Source organism: Zea mays, chromosome 3, assembly GCF_902167145.1.
Source record: "Zea mays cultivar B73 chromosome 3, Zm-B73-REFERENCE-NAM-5.0, whole genome shotgun sequence".
Taxonomy (NCBI): domain Eukaryota; kingdom Viridiplantae; phylum Streptophyta; class Magnoliopsida; order Poales; family Poaceae; genus Zea; species Zea mays.
Window position 1 is genome coordinate 7141647 of NC_050098.1, and position 22262 is coordinate 7163908.

General features: G+C 50.4%; 1 long non-coding RNA gene and 2 pseudogenes across 1 annotated transcript; all 3 read right to left on the minus strand.

Annotated features, from left to right (window-relative positions):
• Positions 1-23: 23 nt before the first annotated feature.
• LOC118476627 (uncharacterized) lies at positions 24-7783 on the minus strand. The gene is made up of 2 exons (XR_004857073.1): positions 7362-7783; positions 24-1455 (listed from the first exon to the last, which is right to left on the minus strand). It is a non-coding gene; the product is annotated as an uncharacterized lncRNA (long non-coding RNA).
• Positions 6596-6756, minus strand: LOC111591249 (uncharacterized; annotated as a pseudogene).
• LOC111591259 (uncharacterized) lies at positions 6786-6951 on the minus strand (annotated as a pseudogene).
• Positions 7784-22262: the final 14479 nt, after the last annotated feature.

Here is a 22262-nt window from a genome sequence, read left to right on the forward strand (position 1 = left end):
CATGTTTTTTTGAAAGCCATATCTGAAACAAATGAGATATATTCTTTTTACGAGGCCCACATTTTCAACATATAAAGATAATATCTACCATGAGTTTGTAAATACTTTTCAACGACGCCCATATTTTTGCTAAATATGCTCAACCAAGTCCTTCAATTTTAGATGAGTTGTACGATCTTGAAGATCTATTTGATTCTCTAGCACTCTTTCAAATGGAATGGATTCACCAAAGGAGAATTTGGGTTGTTCGACGATGGCAGAACTTGCAGCCTCATTCAAGTCAAGATTCTCTTCAATATTCTCTTTCTTTTCATCTTGCACTATCATGTTGTGAAGTATGATGCAAGCTAGTATAATGTTCTCAAACTGTTTTTATCATGTAGACGAGCTGGTCGCTTCAAAATACACCATCGATGTCGTAGGACACCAAATGCTCGTTCAATATCCTTTCTTTCGCCTTCTTGATGATTAGCAAATTCCTGATCTTTGTCATTGATAGGCATGGATATTTACTTAACAAAAATAGCCCATTCCGGATAAATTCCATCAGCGAGACAGTAACCTTGGTCATATTTATTCCCATTAACCGTATATTTCACCCGAGCAACTTGCCCTTTGAGTTCTCAGATGAAAATTGATGATTGTTGTAGGACATTGATATCATTATTAGAACCAGCAACACCAAAGAATGCATGCCAAATCCAAAGATCATGTGAGGTCACTGCTTCGAGAATCAGAGTTGGTACTTTTTGACCACCTCGAGTGAATTGACCTTTCCATCCAACAGGACATCTTTCCCATTGCTAGTGCATATAGTCAATACTCCCCAACATGCCAGGAAATCCTCTACTCTGTCCAACTTTTAGCAAACGTTCAATGTCTTCCACCGGAGTCCGTCGCAAATAGCTTTCACTAAAAACAGCAATAATACCTTCCACAATTTTTTTCAAAGCTTCTAATGCAGTTGTGTCACCAATCTTCAAATATTCATCCAGGTGATCAGCTGCACTGCCATTGGTCAATTGGCGTATTGCTGCTGTACATTTTTGTAATGGTGTCAGGCCTTGACGACTAGTACAATATGTCCTTGTAGTGAAATAGTCAGACCACTTGCCTAGCTCCTCAATAATGTGCAGAAAAAGTGGTCTCGACATACGATATCTTCTACGAAAAAAGATGGAGGGTAGAGAGGATTTTTGGAGAAGTAATCATCATACAATTTTTCGTTGAATCTCTTCTGTGGTCTTCTGATTACTTCCTCGGACGAAGATGATGATTTGATGCCACTTCATGAATAGTTTCGATAGTGGCTTTCAAAAAACAGTGACCTCAGTAACAACATCATTCATTATGTCATCCTCAGCGAGAAAATCATCTAACAAAGCATTACTAGATGGGACATCTGACATCTTGTGGTGGCGTCAAATGGTGAGGACTGGTATACACATGTCAGTCCTGTATATATACATATAGGTAGACTTTTCATCTTGAAAAAAATAATTCAGTTCGCACTAGGCTTTTCATCTCATAGAAATAATTCAGTTCGTACTAGACTTATCATCTAAAAAACAATTCAGTTCACACAGACATTTCAGTTCACATGCAACAATCGTGCGGGGTGGGACAGGAGAAGCCGTACTGGATCTCGGGATGAAACGATATGGGTCTCAATAAGAGTTTCACACGATTTCACATGCCTTGGAAATGGGTTGGCAGGGTTTCATGTGGATGAAACTGGTTCCTTCTCTTCTCTCATTAAATCAGTGACATGTCATCAAAAATGTTGATGTGTCATAGTAATTAATGCCATAAAATTCTCCATGAAATTCCATTGAGAATAGCCTTATGTATACTACTCCTTTCGTTACAAAATATATTTCATTTTATATTATATATATATATATAATCATTTATTTCGAATGAGGACAAAAAATAAGAGAACTAGAAAGAACTATATTTTAGAACGGAGGGAGTATAAACTTTTAGTAATTAGTCTCGGTTCAATCATTATTCGGTAGTCCCTTTGTTAGCCGCACCTTGTTAGGAATCTAATAAATAAATCGATGAGTCTAACATAGTCATAAAGGAAACAAATCGCCGTAGACTTATAACGTGACACAACAACACGCTGAGTGCATGTTAGTTAGATGATTGTAGCCATAACGTATAGAGTGTTAGTCCTTATATTATATATGTGTATTTTTCAGTCTTACAGATTAATTATTAATCATCGAAAGTTGAGGCCTTTTTTATTTAACATTAGAGTTGAAAGTTAAGCACATTAGCCTTCTCTTCACTCTAAAAAGACTATCTCTATGCACTTCTACTCGAATGTGGCGCTTGGAACTTTTAGAATTGCTTGGAGATGTTGCACAAGTGTTTGGGAATGAAAGCACAATTATTGTTGTTTGTCTAGGTCGTCTAAAGACGTATTTATAGCCCAAAAAAACCCCAATTAGTCGTTAGGCGAGATCCAAAAATATGCACCTTAGTGCTCATATTTTTATGGTTTCCATGTAAAACATCATATGTAATAACATTGCTACAGCTTTATGACTCCTAAAAAGGCGTCACTATTTGCTATAACCCGTGATTTTCAACGTTAACCACCGTTGAAGGGTATGGTATAACAACGTTTTACTGTTTATCTAATGTGCATTAAAATTATAACGGAATTTCCACTGTGATTGGTCTTATAAAAGACACGAACACCTAGGGCGAGATCTTGTGACGATTTATTGATCTAAGGCTAGGCCCAACTAGATTCGTTGTCGACCGTGGGGGAGGGGTTGCATTGGATGGTGTCATCGATACTGACACGAACCGTTCGGTGGCAACCATGTTTAGTGACGTGACATAATCTAATTAATCCGCGTATGTTGTGTGCGCCATGTCGCCTTTTTACACCATTTGAAGTCCAAAAGAAATCCAAAAAATAGAACCTGACCAATAAATCAAATTTTATTTGTCGATTAACCAATGAGATGTCAGATGGTATCGAAGGCTAAGAACCGGCGCTAGATTATAAATCAGCTGCCTCATCAACTTGTTGGGATTCTACATGTAGCACGGCTTAAGAATTCATCGAGCCATCATATGTTTATCTTTTTGATAAAAAATAGCATATTTATCTTTTAGAACTAGTTTGGAAATTCAATCGAGATTTCTAGGATTTGAGATGATCGAAGAGAAATTATTTTATTGCCATCTCAAATCTCGAAGGGAATTTGAGCTTCCAAACTAGTTTTTAAGAATTGAAGAGAGTTTAGGGAAATGAACTAATTTTCACTAAATCGGCTTAAATCCCTAATGGGAGGTTAGCAAACTAGCCTTACCTGGCAATGAGCAGGGAACAGGGAAGCAAACGCGACAGTCGGCAGCGTACCGTCCAAGCGGCGGGCGGCGGCCGCATGTGCGGCGTGTTGGTAGGGGTACCCAGGGAAGGCCTCAACTCCGGCTCGCTCAAAACCCTCGCCTGGCTGCACTGCACAATCCACTGACATGTGGGGAACACCACCGCGTGCCTGAGGGAGCGTGTAGCGGCTCGGAAAACCGCGCGCCGTGGGGCGGGGAGGTGGTGCGAGGAATGGGCCCGGCGCCCCGCGCTCGTCGCCAGCCGTCACGTGCTGTCTGTTCTGTGCCTGCGTGCGCTGTGCAGGCATCACTTCTTCCAGCAGTCCCGTCCGGTCCGGCAAGGCGGCAACAGGAGGGTGCCTGGTTTTGGACACAACACAGCCGCGTACTGTAGGCAGATCGGCGTTGGCGTTGGCCTCTCTCTCTCCCGCAGACCGCAGTGATCGGTGAGGAAAGAAACAGGATGATCCTTTCAATCTCCTCTGCGCGGGAGTTGATTATTAGTGGCCTGCACCAGGGCCACGGAATCAGGCGGGCTGACAGGTGAACGATCATCCGTTGATGGACGCCGGCGTGCCGCGCTGGTCCACGAACGCAAGCGAATTTTAATGAGCAATTGAGCATAACATGGACTCATCAGTCATAGTAAATGGACTTGATTGAGATGGGAAACAACATGCTAGTGACCACAATCACGTCCCAGCACATAATGTGGATCACACACCAGCAAGGACTATTACGCTCGAGGTCACACACGACCTGTGTCATACGCATCAAACAACTCCAGGATCAGTGAGATAGGTCACAGGATTGATTCAGCCGATTTGGTATCCTACTTTCACCGCAAAAGCTCGAGAACACCTCCTTGGGTGTGCAGAAAGTTGTTCAGTCTGTCTGTCTGTGCGCTAACGTCGGTAAGGCCATCATAATAAAAAAAATCCAAATCGTACGAGACACGAGTAGTTAGAGAAATAAAAATTCACAATAAAATATTGTCTATCTATCATTTTCTCATATTTTTAAACTTTTATAGATAATTTAGAAGGGGTCTGTTTGTTTCATCTTTTTTCCGACGAGTTTTTCGTGCTGTGGCGAGAATCTAGGCTGAGGGGAGAATCCACGCGATTTGGGGCATCACAATCGCGGACTACCCTCCTCGTCCATGCGCAATAGATTGTGTGGTGGCTTGCCATAATTTGAAATGCACTGTCCATATTTATAGAAATGCGATGAAATTAAATGCCGTATTCTACATTTTCTCATGCCTTTTTATTATTTGAACTCTTTTAGTTCGAGTTTGTTCCCAATAATCGTATATCAAAAATGCTACTCAACATTTCTTTTTTTTGTACCCAAACCTATTTTTAGCCCCTTAACTTTTATTTAGGTCCTAAAAATAATTTAATTTATTTGTACAAAGGTCCAGGTCCATGTCCCGAGCTCATCTAAACCATTAGCTACCATTACCTCTATTTTTAATCCCGAAAATGCATTGTAATTCTCCTCAAAAATAAAAAAAATCACTAGTACAATGATCATGCGCCGCAACGGCACAATCATTTGTCGATGTTTCGGACCCGCGAGGACCGTCAACCGACCAGTGAATTTGTTGCTGCGTGTCCCTGCCCAGATGGGTTGATGCAAGATGGAACACAAGAGGGAAATGAGGCTTATGTTATCTCGCACCGGGGTGCTCGTAGTAGGGGTTACAAGCGTCGAGAGAGAGCGAGGGCGAGAGTGAGAGAGAGAGAGAGAGTCCCTGCGTGCGTCCGTCTCTGCCTGTCTCGTCTGCCCCGCCTCCCTCTATGTCAACGTGTGTCCACGTGAACGTCTGCCCACTTGAACGTATCTCGACGTGAACGTGAACGTGAACTTATTGTCTCTCTGTCCACGTGCCTTAGGAAGGCCCTGGACATCCCCTTTTATAGATACAAGGAGATGCCCAGCTGTACAATGGGGTATAGCTATATATGTGCTAACGTGGCTGGCGGAGAAGCGCCTTGAGCCCTGTACGCGAGCTAACGTGGCCGTCGGAGAAGTGCCTTGAGCCATGTAGAAGCACAGCTGTCGGCGGCATGGATCCTGCTGACGTTGTCTTGCTTCCGTAGGGGGCTTGAGAGCAACCGACGTCATGGATGCATGCGGGGAACCATCATTACCTGTTACCGGAGTAACCTTAGATGGGACACCGGTCTTGTTCCTTCGTAGCCTGAGGCAGCTAGCTAGGGGTAGGGTAATGATGTATCCCCTGTAGCGTAGTCGGTCCGAGGCCCAGGTCGGGCGAGGCGGAGACTTCTCCTGAGGCCGAGGCTGGGTCGGGCGAGGTTGTGACTCCTCCCGAGGCCGAGGCTGAGGCCGAGGCCTGAGGTCGGACGAGGCGGAGACCTTCTCCCGAGGCCGAGGCCTGAGGTCGGGCGAGGCAGAGCTCCCTGCTGCGCTCGAGGCTGAACTCGGGAGAGGTCACGACTTACTGTTGCTAGTCTTGCCCTAGTGGTTGGCACAGTAGCCGGAGCGGGGTGAATAGCGTTGTTTTCCTGTCAGATCGGCCAGTAAAGGGGCGAAGTGACTGCGATCACTTCGACCTTGCCGACTGAGGCATGCGTGTCAGGATAAGGTGTCAGGCGATCCCCGCATTAAATGCGCATGCGATACGGTCGGTTGGTAGGGCGATCCGGCCGAGGTCGCTGCACGACAAAGTCTGCACGAGCTGGGCTTCAGGTGAGCCGAGGGTGCGTCTGCTGACTGAGGGGACCCTCGGGCGAGGCGTGAATCCGTCCGGGACTACCGTTTCTGCCCGAGGCCGAGGTTGGGCTCGGATGAGGTTGCGTCCCTTGGTAGACGAGGCCCTGACTTGAACCGCGCTTTATCAGCTGTTTATGGTTTGTTCTGAAGATGTTTTCCAGCAGCGTTTAGGAGTATTGGGGGTACCCCTAATTATGACACCCGATAATATTTTATAATTATAAAAAATAAATTTAATATTAATATTAATGTAAACATATGGTCCATATCTGATAGTAAACTGATAGAACAAATATTACGCTTTATTTTAGCAAAAAGCCGAGAAAGTATGAGTTGAAAATGAACACAACACCTTTTTTATAGAATTAATTATATACATGCCACTCAACTTTATAAAATTAGACGGCTAGTTCATTTGATGCTACAGAGTGGCATGAAAATAAACTAATTTTCAATCTTTCAAGAATTTGAGTGGCATGTTTCCAACTAACCCTTTTTTATAGCTTCCTCAGCTCGTCTTCCCTCAGCCAGCAAAATGGTTCTATGTGGAAGCGTAAGAAATAAATTTAATATTAAAGTAATATATGGTACACATATCAGATATTAAACTGATAGAACAAATATTACACTTTATCTTAGCCAAAAGACTGGGAAAGGCATGAGTTGAAAATGAGTTCGACACCTTTTATTATAGCTCGCTCGATCGCTCGTCCTGCTTCAGATAGCGAGGTGGTACTATGTGGGAATGTATAAAATAAATTTAATATCAAAGTAAACATATGGTTCATACATAAGATATTAAACTGGTAGAATAAATATTACACTTTATCTTAGTCAAAAGACGAAGAAAGGTATGAGTTGGAAAAAATGTCGACTTTTTTATAGCTCGATCGGTCACTCGTCTTCTCTCAGCTAGCGAGATAGTGTTATATAGGAGCGCTACATTATATGTGGGTTTCTATTGTGTTGGTCTTATATGGTTTCTCATAACTTATCTATGGTATAATAGTTTATTGGACCCATTAGGCGAGAAAAGGAAAGAGGGAAACAAACATATACCTTCGCACTTCATATATGACTCAAGAATTTTGAAACTGTTGCATTATAATAGTAGAGATACAGATGTTCCGCACCCACTCGTCAATGCGCAGTCTGGGTCGTTGTTTCCCGTATCTATCTATTGACAAAACTACAAAGACAAATACCTGTAGCTGTAGCTGCTACTCTACTCAAGTGGGCAGCAAATGAAATGTAAACCCTCGTACCTGACGCGCGCGGCGCTATAGATACGGGCGGCGCACACTTCGTCCTTGTTTCTTCTTTCTCAGGTCGTCTTCTTCGTCAGGATGTCCCCAGCCGGCCGGGCAGCCCCGCCCACGCTGCCCTCGATGATGTGTGCGCTGCTTCAGTTAGCAGGACACACACGCCCGATCGATTAGGAATCTGCCCACACAAACACACACATTTTCTCTTTGGTTCTCCAGGCGCACGCCGGTGCCATGCCTACCTTCTTTCTCTCTCACCTCATTGTGCCAGTGGCGTTGCAGCGGTGAGCGAGAACACCGCGAGCACGGGCACGGCTCAGAACCACAGAAGAGCGTGAGCGCGTCAAGCGGCTGCCCGTGCCCGGTACACGCATTATTGCCGGTACTTGCCTCGTTTATTTATGGCAACCGGCACTCATCTATATAAGGTTTTTGCCACAATGCTTAGGGAACGGGTGGAGCCAGGTATTAGTAGGCGTACGTACATAGAAGGGGTTGGAGCTGGGCGAAAAAAAATTATGACAGAAATTGTCTGCTTAACATATAGTTGTATATGAATAGTTATTAGTAGGAGTTCGTACGTCGTTAACAAATAACAAAATAATGTGACGGGATTATTATTAAGGAAGAAAAAAGAGCAAGGAAAAAAAGAGTCTTGCTAGCGACTAGTGGTTGCAGTATTATTGCAGTCCGCCTGCTCTTCCCAGTGGGGAAGTGGGCACCTCGGAAGAAGTTGGCATCGCGCGGCTGTGTGGCGCCTGCATATGGCAAGCTGCAGCGACAAGGCTGCTTGCTCCACCAGTGAAACAAAGGCGCCCAGCCAGCCACATCTTGGCTTGGTCGATCGACGACGGATTCCACTTCCAACACGGCGGCGATGCACAAAACGCAATCGCATCTCGTGGGCGGAAGATGACCCAAGACACACTGTACCGGACGCCTAGGCACCAGCCAGCTAGCCAATCGATCCTTGACCGCGGCGACGCACACCCACACGGCCACACGTTGGCATCTTGTGGTTTTGTGGGCATCCTTGATCCGTTGATCGCAACCTTTTGAAAATATATATCAGGCCGGTGCATATGGTACGTACTTTGTTATACATGGTTGCACATATTAAATTATGTTCAACCACCTCAGATCCTAAAGTCTTGTACTCCCTCCGTTTCTTTTTATTAGTCACTGGATAGTGCAATAAGAAACGGAGGGAGTATATTTTACAAAGAGCACCCCTTTGCTATATCTTCTATCACTTTCACTCCGTTCGGATGTACGTATATGCGCACCCTGATCTATGGTCATGCATTGTGACGACCAAGAAATAATGAGTACGTGTGTGTGTTTGTCTAAACCAGAATTGAATTGAGCCAACACCAGTTAGTCATTTGTAAATGGTGCAACGTATGTTGTTTGTTTAAACGAAACAGTTAGAGGCTCTTGCGTCGCTACGGTTTCTACGTATCACATAATAGATCACATAGTTAGGTATCTATATGTCGCTGTGGCTTCTATATACAGGTTTAGCTATAGAGGCTCTTGCTTCCATAATCTGTTGGTTTTTGAGAATCAACAGAGAAACTTTTGCTTGGTTCTTATCCCATCTTTGGATCTGGGGTAGTCCTAGGGATATCGGCTATAAAAGTGAGCAAATAACCCCTACATTGTTTTGACTAATACAAGAGGTGACAAGCTCGTTTATTGCCGTAGACACCCGTATTGCAAGACGAAGTGACAAGGTGGTGACGTCCGGTTACGTACAGCCCCTATGTCTTTTGGTAGCAAGAGCCTCACGTTTTTCTGAAAGAGATTATTACAGTATACAATGCCACTGGCCTTGCACTGCGCGGCGACCCCTCCAAAACTCACATATGGTTTCCAAAGTATAATTGTTTTACTAGTTCTTTTACCCCTTTTTCCACTCATCAAATTTGGAAGTCACACAATTAATTACCATGGTTGCCGCCAGCAGGTGCAATCTTCTGGATGGAGATGTCATGGTGTGTCTTATTTTCTCGAGAGTAGACACTTTTGAGTTTTGTGGTGGTGCATTGTATTGATGGAGAAAGAATTAGTGTGAAGCACCGGCGAGGCGGCTAGAGGGGTGAACTGGAGTCAATCAAATTTTGCCGCCGAACACTGAAAATGAGTACTTCATTTCAAAAGAAGTAAGCACTTAAACCAAAATTACATCAGCAAACCAGTGATCTTATGATTTTAAAATGTTCCTACAACCCACAGGAGACCAACAAAACAAACGGAGCGCAAATCGGACACTGAAAAGTCCGAATCGGTCCAAAACCATGTCGCGAACAAATGCTGATTTCAGCAGCATGAAATTCTGTTATCGGATGTGAAACTAAAGCAAACAAACTAAGATTGAGATGACATTTTACACATACCTAAAAAAATATGTTTCCAAGGTCTCCGCAGATTTTAAGCTCAATCGGACTTGTAAATCAACCGCAGATCTGAAAATACTAACAGAAATGTGGGTTTGTTGGGGTTTTCTATAACGAACCTAAAACGAGATCAGCTAAGATCATAACCACAAACTGCACCATCAGGGCGTAAGTAGTGATCATAAAAGTATATCTCACCCACCAACAAATTCCAACAGCACCCGGAACACAAGAACTCGATGGTTCTTCACAAGATCACAAAGAGAAGAGAAGGGAACTCAAGAGCAAAAGACTCCAAAAATTAGCAAGGGCACAAATTGAAATTAAAGCCAACCAAAATTTGCGGGCCGATCCGACGACCCTTCCTCCAATGAAACGATACAGCTCGCAGGCATAGTCGACAAACAAAAATCGCTACAGATCTCCTGGTACAAGAGGTAACTACCTAGAGAGGAAAATTAGGAGTTTTAAACAATAGAGACTAAACAAATGGTGACCAGGCACACACTTGTATCCTGTGGATGGAGATAGCACAACTTGTTTTTTTCAAGAGCTGACACTTTTGAGTTTTATGGTGTAGCGGTGGAGAGAAAACGAGGATATGTTTGTTTGTATATACCAAAGTGGTCGTAACTTGTGGATTAGACCACCACTAGTTGAGATAGGTGTAAATAGTGACACACACGACTCAGTATATTGTTTGTGGTCGAAGATGATGTGGCATGCTTTGTTTTATCGAGAGCGGACACTTTTAAGTTTTGTGGTCGTGCGGTCTAGTGACCAAAAGAGAATGAGGACGTGTTTGTTAAAGTAGTTTGTAACTTAGATTTGGCAAGCACTAGAAATGGTAGGTGTAAATAATGTAACTAATGTTTGAACTGCATGCACCAGATATAAGCCTATGTGAGCGTATAATATGTTTGTTTGCATGCATAATCATGATCCTAATCCCACTATATTTAGGCTATGAACGTATAAAATGTTATTTTAGGTTGTATACTGTACTGTTTATATAGTGTTGTTTGAAATGAGAGACGATGATAAGTAGGCTCTACTGGAGTTAGCCTTACAAGGAACACCTTCAATTGGTCCAAGACAGCAACATTATGCAAGCTAGGGTGAAGAGAAACGGCGTCCAAACCAGTTTATGTAGAGCTAGACACTCTAAAAACGTGCGGCCTGGCTCATTGCTTCATCCAGATAACATGTGGACGTGGTGGATACCCAAACAGGAGAAAGTGCATCATACAGGCCACTTCTCCAAGCAGGCGAACAGACACGCATCAAGACGGTCCCACCGCATCTTCTTTCTCGCGTGCACGAACGAGCTCATTCATGATCAGGTCCTTTCACGTGGAAAACCATTTGTCCATTTCCCATCCGTTTGGTTGTTGTACAACCTGGGTCTGTATGTGAGGAGCCAAGTCTACTGTACACAGCTAGGTACTTGTATATGTTTGTGTTTGGTTGTTAATTTGCATTAATGTATTTAGGACAGAAACCGATAGTGTTTGGTTAAAGTGTACTAGAAAAGAGTATATAAATAAATTTTCAAATAAAATACAATATGTATGATCTAGTTTTATTTATAATAAGCTCAGAAACACGAATATAAAATTAGTTTGGTGATTAAATTTTTTATTTGGAAGATATAATGAAAAAATAATCTAAAAAACACTTTCGGTTTATGTGCCGCTACATGCAGCTGCTGTATATGCAGAGCATCTCGCGCGGGCCCCGCCGGTGGGGTTTTTTTTTATCTCCTCATCCTGTGTGTAGGGAAGGGAACTACACGGGTGTAACTAGTACTGAGAATTGGACCGGGTCGAGCTAGCATGGCTCGAGCCCATCGTGCTTCGTGCCAAACGATGTCGGCGTTTCGACCCGGGGGTCTCTGGAATGACGAGTAAATTGTTGCTGCGTGTCCCAGCCCAGATGGGTCGGCGCGAGACGGGACACAAAGGGGGGAGAACAGTAAGGGGAAACTGCGGCCTTCGTGTTGTCCTGCGCCCAGGGCGGATGGATGCGCTTACAGTAGGGGGTTACAAGCGTTCGCGTGGGAGAGAGAGAGAGCGAGAGCCTTATGCGTCGGCCCGTTCTCCCGCGCGGCCAACCTTCTCGTACGAGAGCCCTGGACCTTCCTTTTATAGGCGTAAGGAGAGGGTCCAGGTGTACAATGAGGGGTGTAGCAGTGTGCTAACGTGTCTAGCAGAGAGGAGCTAGAGCCCTAAGTACATGCCGTCGTGGCAGTCGGAGAGGTTTTGGCACCCTGTTCATGTGATGTCGTGGCCGTCGGAGGAGCGCTGGAGCCCTGCGGAAGTACAGCTATCGGGACTGTCGGATCCTTGCTGACGTCTCCTTGCTGATGTAAGGGGCTGGGAGCTGCCGTCGTCATGGAGCGTGCGGGGTGTCATCATTACTTGTTTACTGGGGCGAGCCAGATGGGACGCCGGTCTTGTTCCTCGTAGCCTGAGCTAGCTAGGGGCAGGGTAATGATGGCCCTCCTGGCGACGTGGCCGGTCCGGACCCGAGTTTGGGCGAGGTGGTGATTCCTCCGAGGTCGAGGTTGAGTCCGAGCCCTGGGGTCGGGCGAGGCGGAGTCCATCGTCTTCCAGAGCCAAGGCTGAGTCCGAGCCCTGGGGTCGAGCGAGACGGAGTTCATCGTCTTCCGGAGCTGAGGCTGAGTCCGAGCCCTGGGGTGGGGCGAGGCGGAGTTCGTCATCTTCTAAGTCGTGGTTGAGGTCGAGCCCTGGGGTCGGGCGAGGCGAAGTCCATCTTCCGAGGCCGAGACGGGGGCCGAACCCTGGGGTCGGGCGAGGCGGAGCTTCCTATGTCGCCCGAGGCTGGACTTAGCCGCTGTCGACCTCACTCTGGCGAGTGGCACGACAGACGGAGCGGGGCAGGCGGCGCTGTTTTCTTGTCAGGTCGGTCAGTGGAGCGGCGAAGTGACTGCGGTCACTTTGGCTCTGTCGACTGAAGAGCGCGCGTCAGGATAAGGTGTCAGGTGATCCTTGCATTAAATGCTCCTGCGATACGGTCGGTTGGCGTGGCGATCTGGCCAAGGTTGCTTCTCCGCGAAGCCTACCCGAGCTGAGCCTCGGGCGAGTCGATGGTGCGTCCGTTGCTTGAGGGGACCCTCGGGCGAGGCGTGAATCTTTCGGGGTCGGCTGTCTTTGCCCGAGGCTGGGCTCGGGCGAGGCGAGATCATGTCCCTTGAGTGGACTGAGCCTTGACCTTAATCGCGCCCACCAGGCCTTTGCAGCTTTGTGCTGATGGGGGTTACCAGCTGAGATTAGGAGTCTTAGGGGTACTGATAGTTCCCTTTGACCCGGGAACAGGATCTGGATGTTGCCTAGAGGGGGGGTGAATAGGCGAATAAAACTTATTACTTTAAAACTTAAATTCTTACTCTACTCGAAGACTTAGTACGCAGTGGAGTGAGAAGACTCTTCGAGTAGGTTGCAGCGGAATGGAAGATCCTGTCTCAAAATGTCCTGCACTTCAAATAAAGCTTATACCACAGATAAGTATTGAAGTGCAGATATAAAGACGAGTAAGACAGAGAGTCAGGATACAATACAGAACAGAGCACACAGACGCAAGGATTTATCCCGAGGTTCGGCCAAGCCTGAAATGCTTGCCTAGTCCTCGTTGGAGTTAGCCACACCTGGGCTTGGAGTCTATTTCAACTCCTTCCTCCGTTTGCTCAGATCTGTCAGTATGACAGATAGAGCCTTTCACTATTGAGTGGGGTTACAACAGAACCGCGGCTGCTTACAAACTTCTTGGCAGCACCCCGGCAGAGTAACGATACGCTCAAGACCTTGCTCTAGCTCTAAGCAGCACTTCTCCTCTCTCTTAAGGCTTATAGCTGTGCCTTCTACACAAACTATAGAGTTACACACAAGAGGGAGAGTGAGAATTGATTCGAGTGAAGTCTACACTTGTTGGCTGTTCTTGTATATTGCTGGAGGCGCCTAGGGGTCCCTTTTATAGGTACAAGGAGCCTAGGAGCCGTTGGAAGCAATCCAGGAAGGCAAATCTTGCCTTCTGTCGGGTGGCGCACCGGACAGTCCGGTGCACACCGGACACTGTCCGGTGCCCGATTTCTTTCCTTCTATGGCGAAGCCGACCGTTGGCAATCTTGGAGCCGTTGGCGCACCGGACATGTCCGGTGCACACCGGACAGTCCGGTGCCATCTTCTAGCCGTTGGCTCGGCCACGTGTCCCGCGCTGATTGCGCGGCCGACCGTTGGCTCACCGGACAGTCCGGTGCACACCGGACAGTCCGGTGAATTTTAGCCGTACGTCGCCGGTGAATTCCCGAGAGCGGCCAGTTCGCTAAAGTTCAGCCTGGCGCACCGGACACTGTCCGGTGCACCACCGGACAGTCCGGTGTGCCAGTCTGAGCTGCCTTGGCTGTACATAGCCAAGCCCTTTGCACCTCTCTTCTTTTCTTCTTCTTTCTGTTTCTAACACTTAGACAAGTATATTAGTCCACAAAACCAATGTACTAAGTATAGAAACATACCTTCTCTTAAACATTAAATCTATAGCATTCCACATGCTTGAGCTTTGATGTTGGACTCATAAATCATCAAGTCGGCTTGTCTTGATCTAGATTGACATTACTTGGCTCCAACATCCTGTAAAGGTCTCATAGAACATCTCCAAACATAGGAACAAACCAAACTAAAGATCAAGGTGAACTTAGCTCTTTTGGGCTGCTTCCAGTTCTGGTTTTGACACTTGTTCACCTTCTAGTGACCTTGATCTCCTCCTTAGAGCTTGATCTTGAGCCTTATGACTTACACCACATAACTGCGGTTGTTACCTCATTGGCTGTAAGTCACGTCCTTATGTAGTGATCCTTGATGTGCCATAGCTGTTCTCAACTCGATCACCCTTGACTTTGCAAGCCTCCTTCTTCACCCTTGGCTTTGGGTTCCTCAGCCTCCTTGACCTTCTCCCGTGCACTTGGTACCTCGAAGCTCTTCTTGCCTCCGTCCTTGGCTTGATCAGTTGTCTCCGAGCTACGCACCCGAGTCTCACTTTATGCAATGTCCATCTTACTTGTGATGTCCATTATGTATCCATAATCCAGTTCTTGGACCATCACATTTGTTCACTTGCGTTGAACCCTGTAGGCTTTACTTTAAGCACCTGTTCAACACTTAGTACACTTGTTAGTCCTTTAATTGAGTTGTCATCCAAACACCAAAACTCACAAGAGAGCTTTCAGGTACCCCTAATTATGGTCCCCGACAGTAGCCCCCGAGCCTCGAAGGGAGTGTTGACACTCGCTTGGAGGCTTTTGTCGCACTTTTTTGCAAGGGGACCAGCCTTTCTCGGTTGCATTTTGTTCCGGTGGGTGCGCGCGAGTGCACCCGCCGGGTGTAGCCCCCGAGGCCTCAGAGAAGTGTTTTGACTCCTTCGAGGTCTTAGTGCCTTTCGTGATGGCTCGGCCGGTTTGGTTGTTCCCTCATACGAACTGGTCGTTGCCCAGGTGCATAGTCGAGTCCCAAGTTCTTGGGCTGGTATGTTGACGCTGTCAACGGTTTGGCCGGAGCCAGGTTTGTGAGAGCAGCCCCCGAGCCTCCGCACAGAGCGAGAGGACGGTCAAGGACAGACTCGGCTTTTTTCATACGCCCCTGCGTCGCCTTTCCGCAAGGAGGAGGGGGGAAAGCGCCATGTTGCCCTTGGAGGGCGCCGAACATGGTGTCTCTAGTGAGTTGCTAATGGGTAATCCAAGTGGACGCCCGTGCCCCATTCGTTAGGGGTCGGCTAGTGGCCCGGAAGCGCGCTCCAAAAGTACCTGCGGGTGATTCGCCGGACCCGGTCCCTCTTTGATGGGGTCCGAGGGCTCGATGCCTCCCTCTGGTGGGATTCCGTTACGAAATCGCTCCCGCTGGTCTCGAAAATGTCCTAGGGTACCTCGGGAGCATAGCCCGAGCCTTGGTTGTGTATCAAACGTACCCAGAGTCATCCCTCGCTCTGCGTGCTCTGAGGCGGCTGTCGAACCCTTCGGGGGCCAGCCTACGAACCCTTGATCAGTAGTGGGTGCAGAGCCCGAGTGGCCTGAGGCGGCCGTTGAACCCTTCCGAGGGGCCAGCCTTCGAACCTCTGACCAGTAGTGGGCGTGGAGCCCGAGTGCTCTGAGGCGGCTGTTGAACCCTTCCGAGGGGCCAGCGTTCGAACCTCTAATCAGTAGGGGGGCTCGGGGCCCGCTTCCTTCGCGGAGAAGGGTCCCTTTCGGAGTATCCCCTTTCCCGGTCCCTGTAGCAAGAGAGAGAAAGGGGAAGAGGAAAAGGATACGAAATTGAGCGACGTGGCGCACCTTTTTTGACGCGGTCATTATGGAGGAGGTGAAGCGTCGCCTGCTTTGCCTGCCAAAGGTGCCGCCTGTCCCGCCGCAGAGTTAATGCGATGGGACGAGTGGTTCGCGGGGCAGTCGTTGTGCGTGCGCGAGCCGTTCGAGGAACGGAACACGGGCGCGTCGTCTTCACGCCGTGGGAGAGGGTTCTCTCGCTGTCCCAGGAGGGGACGGGAGCCTGCAGGCGATTTGACTGCTGCTTCCGCCCGCCTGCCGCCACCATTACTGCCGGCCCACTTTTGGCCATATCGATCGTCGCGCCTTCTCCTGCGGCTGACTGACCCGTGACCGATGTGCTCGGTTGGCACTGTTGGGCCATGCGCAGGGTCGCCTCGAGTCGCGGCACCGGTTCCGCAGCCGAGAAGGCGCGGTACTGGCATGAGTGGCGGTGCAGTTTCTCGCACGTAGTAACCGGCGCGCCGGTTACATGACGTGTGGGCCTGGGCCTCCATGCTGGACGCGTCGAAGTCGAAAGGGTGCACCCCCTTGGTGCGGTTGCATGCCGCCGCACGCGGTGGTTTGGCCTCTTCTGTCCTGGGTCAGCTTGCATGACGCGTGGGACCCGGCCCCTGTGTCGTAGGGGGAGGACTTTGGAGCGTGTTGGAGAAGACTCAGTCCGCGCCGGCTGAGGACGCAAGTGGGGAGAGTTGCCTTTAAAAGGAGGGCGACCCCCTTGGACGACAACCATGTCTTCGCACTCTCCTCATGCATCACGCCCTTCCACCTTCCGAGCCCCCGGATGGGGAGCGCTCGCGTTGCTTTCGTCTCGTCATCGTCGGAGGAATGCAACTTCGCGAAAGTTGGTACCTTTCAGCCATCGTTCAGCTTCAAGGATTTTCATCAGGCAGCCCGACTGCATCCCCTCGCCGGTGGTCACCCAAGATGGTGACCACCAGTTCGCTGGTGGGGAGAAGCGAGCCGGGCTGCGGCCTCTGCCCTGCCCTCAGCTTCAAGGATCTTCATCATCCTTGCTGGGGCGGAGGGCGGGCTGAGCTGGAGCTCTACCTCCCGCACGGGTTTGTGGGTCACCCTCTCCTTCAGCATTCAGAGGAGAGGGTGCTCACTGTCCTAGCGGAAGGGGCGGACTGCGACAACGCGGGGCTGGTCGGCCGCGAGCGTCGTCAGCTTCAGCGCGTTGGGCTCGCTGGCTCAGTTGGCTCTGGCTCGGCTCCCGGTGCCCCCTCCCGTCGTACGAGCGGTCGCCGCGCCACGCGCACCGGAGGGCCGCCCAAGACGTCACGCGCTGCTAGGGCGGCATTCGTGTTCTTGGGCTGTCCTGCCTTTGCTCCGGTACGACGCCTCTTGCATGGAGGTTGGTGCTTCGCCTGTCCGGGAGGATCCGAATGGGGATCTGCCGGTGGGCAGATGGCTGCCGTCGTCGACGTTGAGGTGGTGGCGGCTGAAGAAGTCCCCGTTGCCGACGAGATCGCCGCCACCATCCGCGCTCCGGGCCTCCGGCTCTTTGGCTTTGATAGCTTGTCCTCGCCTCTCGAGTGGGGATGTGGGCGAGGAGCTCGTCGCAGCAGCGTCCGCTCTAAGGTCATCGCTGCTGCTGTTTGGCCACTCGGAGCGGAGGTCGTTGTCGCTGCTGCCGGAGCGGGCGTCGGCGAGCCACCAGGGGTTTTGTCGCCCCGCAGGCCCTCCAATGTGGGGGGTTGTTCGTACCTGCGGGAGTGGAACCGGAGTTCCGTTTGTAATGGCAGCTTGAGTGCCAGTGTTTGTTCATTGTGGCTGTCGGGGCCCGAACACTTTATCATCGTAATATAAGGTTGTGTCTCTTTTCTTCCTGCTTTGCGTATCCAGACTCGTTCGTCAGTAGCAGGATTGCTTACCCAAGCAAGAGTTATTTTTCGCGGTAGGCGACGAGTGAGGTATCCGTATCCCAGAGGCGTAGGAGTCCCTCGGCTCGGCCAGCCTTGCCACTTACATGCACTCTTATTCGTTTCTTGGGGTCCTGTTACTGATATAGCCGGGAGACGCGAAAGTCGTTATGATGGAAGACTTTTTTCGAGGAAAATTTTGACCTGGAGGGGGTTCACCCCTTCTAGCCCCCGAGGGAGCGTCGGGCTTTGCTGAGGCAAGGCTGACCCTTCCTTGATGGTTAGACTTTATTGGCGTATGTAAACGAGGTGTATGAACGACTTGAAAACATCTTAAGGGTAGAAGCGACGTAGCTGTCGGATGTTCCAAGCGTTGCTGTAGACCTCGCCTTGACTGTTGGCCAGCTTGTATGTTCCGGGCTTCAAAATCTTGGCGATGATGAATGGCCCTTCCCAGGGAGGCATGAGCTTGTGGCGCCCTCGGGCGTCTTGTCGCAGCCGAAGCACCAAGTCGCCCACCTGGAGGTCCCAAGACCGAACCCCTCGGGCGTGGTAGCGTCGCAGGGACTGCTGATACCGCGCCGAGTGTAGTAAGGCCATGTCCCGAGCCTCTTCCAGCTGGTCCAGTGAGTCTTCTCGGTTTGTCTGGTTGCTTTGGGCGTCGTATGCCCTCGTCCTCGGGGAGCCATGTTCTAAGTCTACGGGCAAGATAGCCTCGGCCCCATAGACTAGAAAAAACGGCGTGAAGCCCGTGGCTCGGCTTGGCGTCGTGCTCAGACTCCAGACCACCGAGGGGAGTTCCTTCATCCATCGCATGCCGAACTTGTGGAGGTCGTTGTAGATCCTCGGCTTGAGTCCTTGTAGAATCATGTCGTTGGCACGTTCTACCTGCCCATTCGTCATGGGGTGTGCCACGGCGGCCCAGTCCACCTGGATGTGGTGATCCTCGCAGAAGTCCAGGAACTTTCTGCCGGTGAACTGGTTGCTGTTGTCGGTGATGATGGAGTTCGGGACCCCGAAGCGATGGATGATGTTGGTGAAGAATGCCACCGCCTGTTCGGACCTGATGTTGTTTAGGGGTCGGACCTCGATCCACTTGGAGAATTTGTCGATGGCAACCAGTAGGTGCGTGAAGCCCCCGGGTGCCTTCTGCAAGAGACTGACGAGGTCCAGACCCCACACAGCAAACGACCAGGTGATGGGTATTGTTTGCAGAGCCTGAGCGGGTAGGTGCGTCTGCCTTGCGTAGGATTGACACCCTTGGCAGGTGCGGACAATTCTAGTGGCGTCGGCCACCGCGGTCGGCCAGTAGAAACCTTGTCGGAAAGCATTTCCAACAAGGGCTCGAGGCGCTGCGTGATGACCGCAAGCCCCCGAGTGTATTTCTTGTAAGAGCTCCTGGCCTTCGGCGATGGATATGCATCACTGGAGGATGCCGGAGGGGCTGCGGTGGTAGAGCTCCTTCCCGTCACCCAGCAAGACGAATGACTTGGCGTGCCGCGCCAGTCGCCGAGCTTCGGCTCGGTCGAGGGGCAGCTCTCCTTGGTGGAGATATTGCAGGTACGGGGTCTGCCAGTCTCGATTAGGCGGGACCCCATTCCGCTCTCCCTCGACGCGCAGTGCCTCACCCTCGGGGGCCGAGGGTGCCTCGGGCAGGGCCGAGACCTTCTCGGGCTCGAGCGTGTCGTTGGTCTTGACTGAGGGTTGATGTAGGTCCCGGGAGAAGACATTCGGGGGAACCGTTGTTCGCGCCGAAGCTATCTTCGCCAGCTCGTCCGCAGTCTCGTTGTACCGCCGGGCGACGTGGTTGACCTCGAGCCCGTAGAACTTGTCCTCCAGGCGCCGAACCTCGTCGCAGTAGGCTTCCATCTTCGGGTCGCGACAGTGGGAGTTCTTCATGACTTGGTCGATGACAAGCTGCGAGTCACCGCGAGCGTCGAGGCGTCGGACCCCTAGCTCGATGGCGATGCGCAACCCATTGACCAGAGCCTCGTACTCAGCCACGTTGTTGGACGCCGGGAAATGGAGGCGTAGCATGTAGCGGAGGTGCTTCCCGAGGGGCGAGATGAAGAGCAGGCCCGCGCCTACCCCTGTTTTCATCAGCGACCCGTCGAAAAACATGGTCTAGAGTTTCGGTTGGATCGGAGCTGCCGGGAGCTGGGTGTCGACCCATCCAGCCACAAAGTCCGCCAAGACTTGGGACTTGATGGCCTTCCGAGGGGCGAACGAGATTGTCTCGCCCATGATTTCCACCGTCCACTTTGCAATCCTACCAGAGGCCTCTCGACACTGGATGATCTCCCCTAGGGGGAAGGATGACACCACGGTCACCGGATGAGACTCGAAGTAGTGTCGCAACTTCCGCCGCGTCAGAATCACCGCGTACATTAGCTTCTGAATTTGTGGGTAGCGGATCTTGGTCTCGGACAGTACCTCACTGATGATGTAGACCGGCCTCTGGACGGGCAATGCATGCCCTTCTCGCCTTTCGACCACGATTGCGGCGCTGACCACCTGAGTGGTAGCGGCGACGTAGATTAAGAGGGCTTCCCGGCAGCGGGAGGCACCAGGATGGGTGCGTTCGTAAGGAGCGCCTTCAGGTTCCCGAGGGCTTCCTCGGCCTCGGGGGTCCAAGTGAAGCACTCGGTCTTTCTTAAGAGGCGGTACAGAGGTAGGCCTCTTTCGCCGAGGCGCGAGATGAAGCGGCTCAGAGCCGCAAGGCATCCCATGACCCTCTGTACACCTTTCAAGTCCTTGATGGGCCCCATGTTGGTGATGGCCGCGATTATCTCCGGATTGGCCTCGATGCCCCGCTCGGAGACGATGAACCCCAAGAGCATGCCTCGGGGGACTCCGAAGACGCACTTCTCGGGATTGAGTTTTACGCCCTTCGCCTTGAGACACTTGAATGTCGTTTCAAGGTCGGAGAGGTGGTCGGAGGCTTTCCTCGTCTTGACTACGATATCATCGATGTAAGCCTCGACGGTCCGACCAATGTGCTCTCCGAACACGTGGTTCATGCACCTTTGGTACGTCGCACCCGCATTCCTCAAACCAAATGGCATAGTAACATAGCAGTACATGCCAAAAGGTGTGATGAAAGAAGTCGCGAGCTGGTTGGACTCTTTCATCCTGATTTGGTGATACCCTGAGTAGGCATCGAGGAAAGACAGGGTTTCACACCCAGCAGTGGAATCCACGATTTGATCGATGCGAGGCAGAGGGTAGGGAACCTTCGGACATGCTTTGTTTAGACCAGTGTAGTCTACACACATCCGCCATTTCCCTCCTTTCTTTCTCACAAGCACGGGGTTGGCAAGCCATTCGGGATGGAATACCTCTTTGATGAACCCTGCGGCCATCAGCTTGTGGATCTCCTCGCCTATGGCTCTGCGCTTTTCTTCGTCGAATCGGCGCAGAGGCTGCTTCACGGGTCGGGCTCCAGCTCGGATATCCAGTGAGTGCTCGGCGACATCCCTCGGTATGCCAGGCATGTCCGAGGGACTCCACGCAAAGACTTCGGCGTTCGTGCGGAGAAAGTCGATGAGCACTGCTTCCTATTTGGGGTTGAGCTCGGAGCCGATCCGTATATGCTTGGAGGCGTCGTTGCTAGGGTCGAGAGAGACGGACTTGACCGTCTCTGTTGGCTCGAAGTTGCCGGCGTGGCGCTTCGCATCTGGTGCCTCCTTGGAGAGGCTCTCTAGGTCAGCGACGAGGGCCTCAGATTCGGCGAGGGCCTCGGCGTACTCCACGCACTCCACGTCGCATTCGTACGCGTGTCGGAACGTGGGGCCGATGGTGATGACCCCGTTGGGGCCCGACATTTTGAGCTTGAGGTAGGTGTAGTTGGGGACGACCATGAACTTGGCATAGCATGGCCTCCCCAGTACTGCATGGTAGGTTCCTTGGAACCCGACCACCTCGAACGTGAGGGTTTCCCTTCGGAAGTTGGAGGGAGTCCCGAAGCAGACGGGTAGATCGAGTTGTCCGAGGGGTTGGACGCGTTTCCCGGGGATGATCCCGTGAAAAGGCGACGCGCCTGTCCGGACCGAGGACAGATCGATCTGCAGGAGCCCGAGGGTCTCGGCGTAGATGATGTTGAGGCTGCTGCCTCCGTCCATGAGGACCTTGGTGATCCTGACGTTGCCGATGATGGGGTCGACAACGAGCGAATATTTCCCCGGGCTCGGCACGCGGTCGGGGTGGTCGCCCTGGTCGAAGGTGATGGGCTTGTCGGACCAGTCTAGGTAGACTGGCGCCGCCATCTTTACCGAGCAGACCTCCCGACGCTCTTACTTGCGGTGCCGAG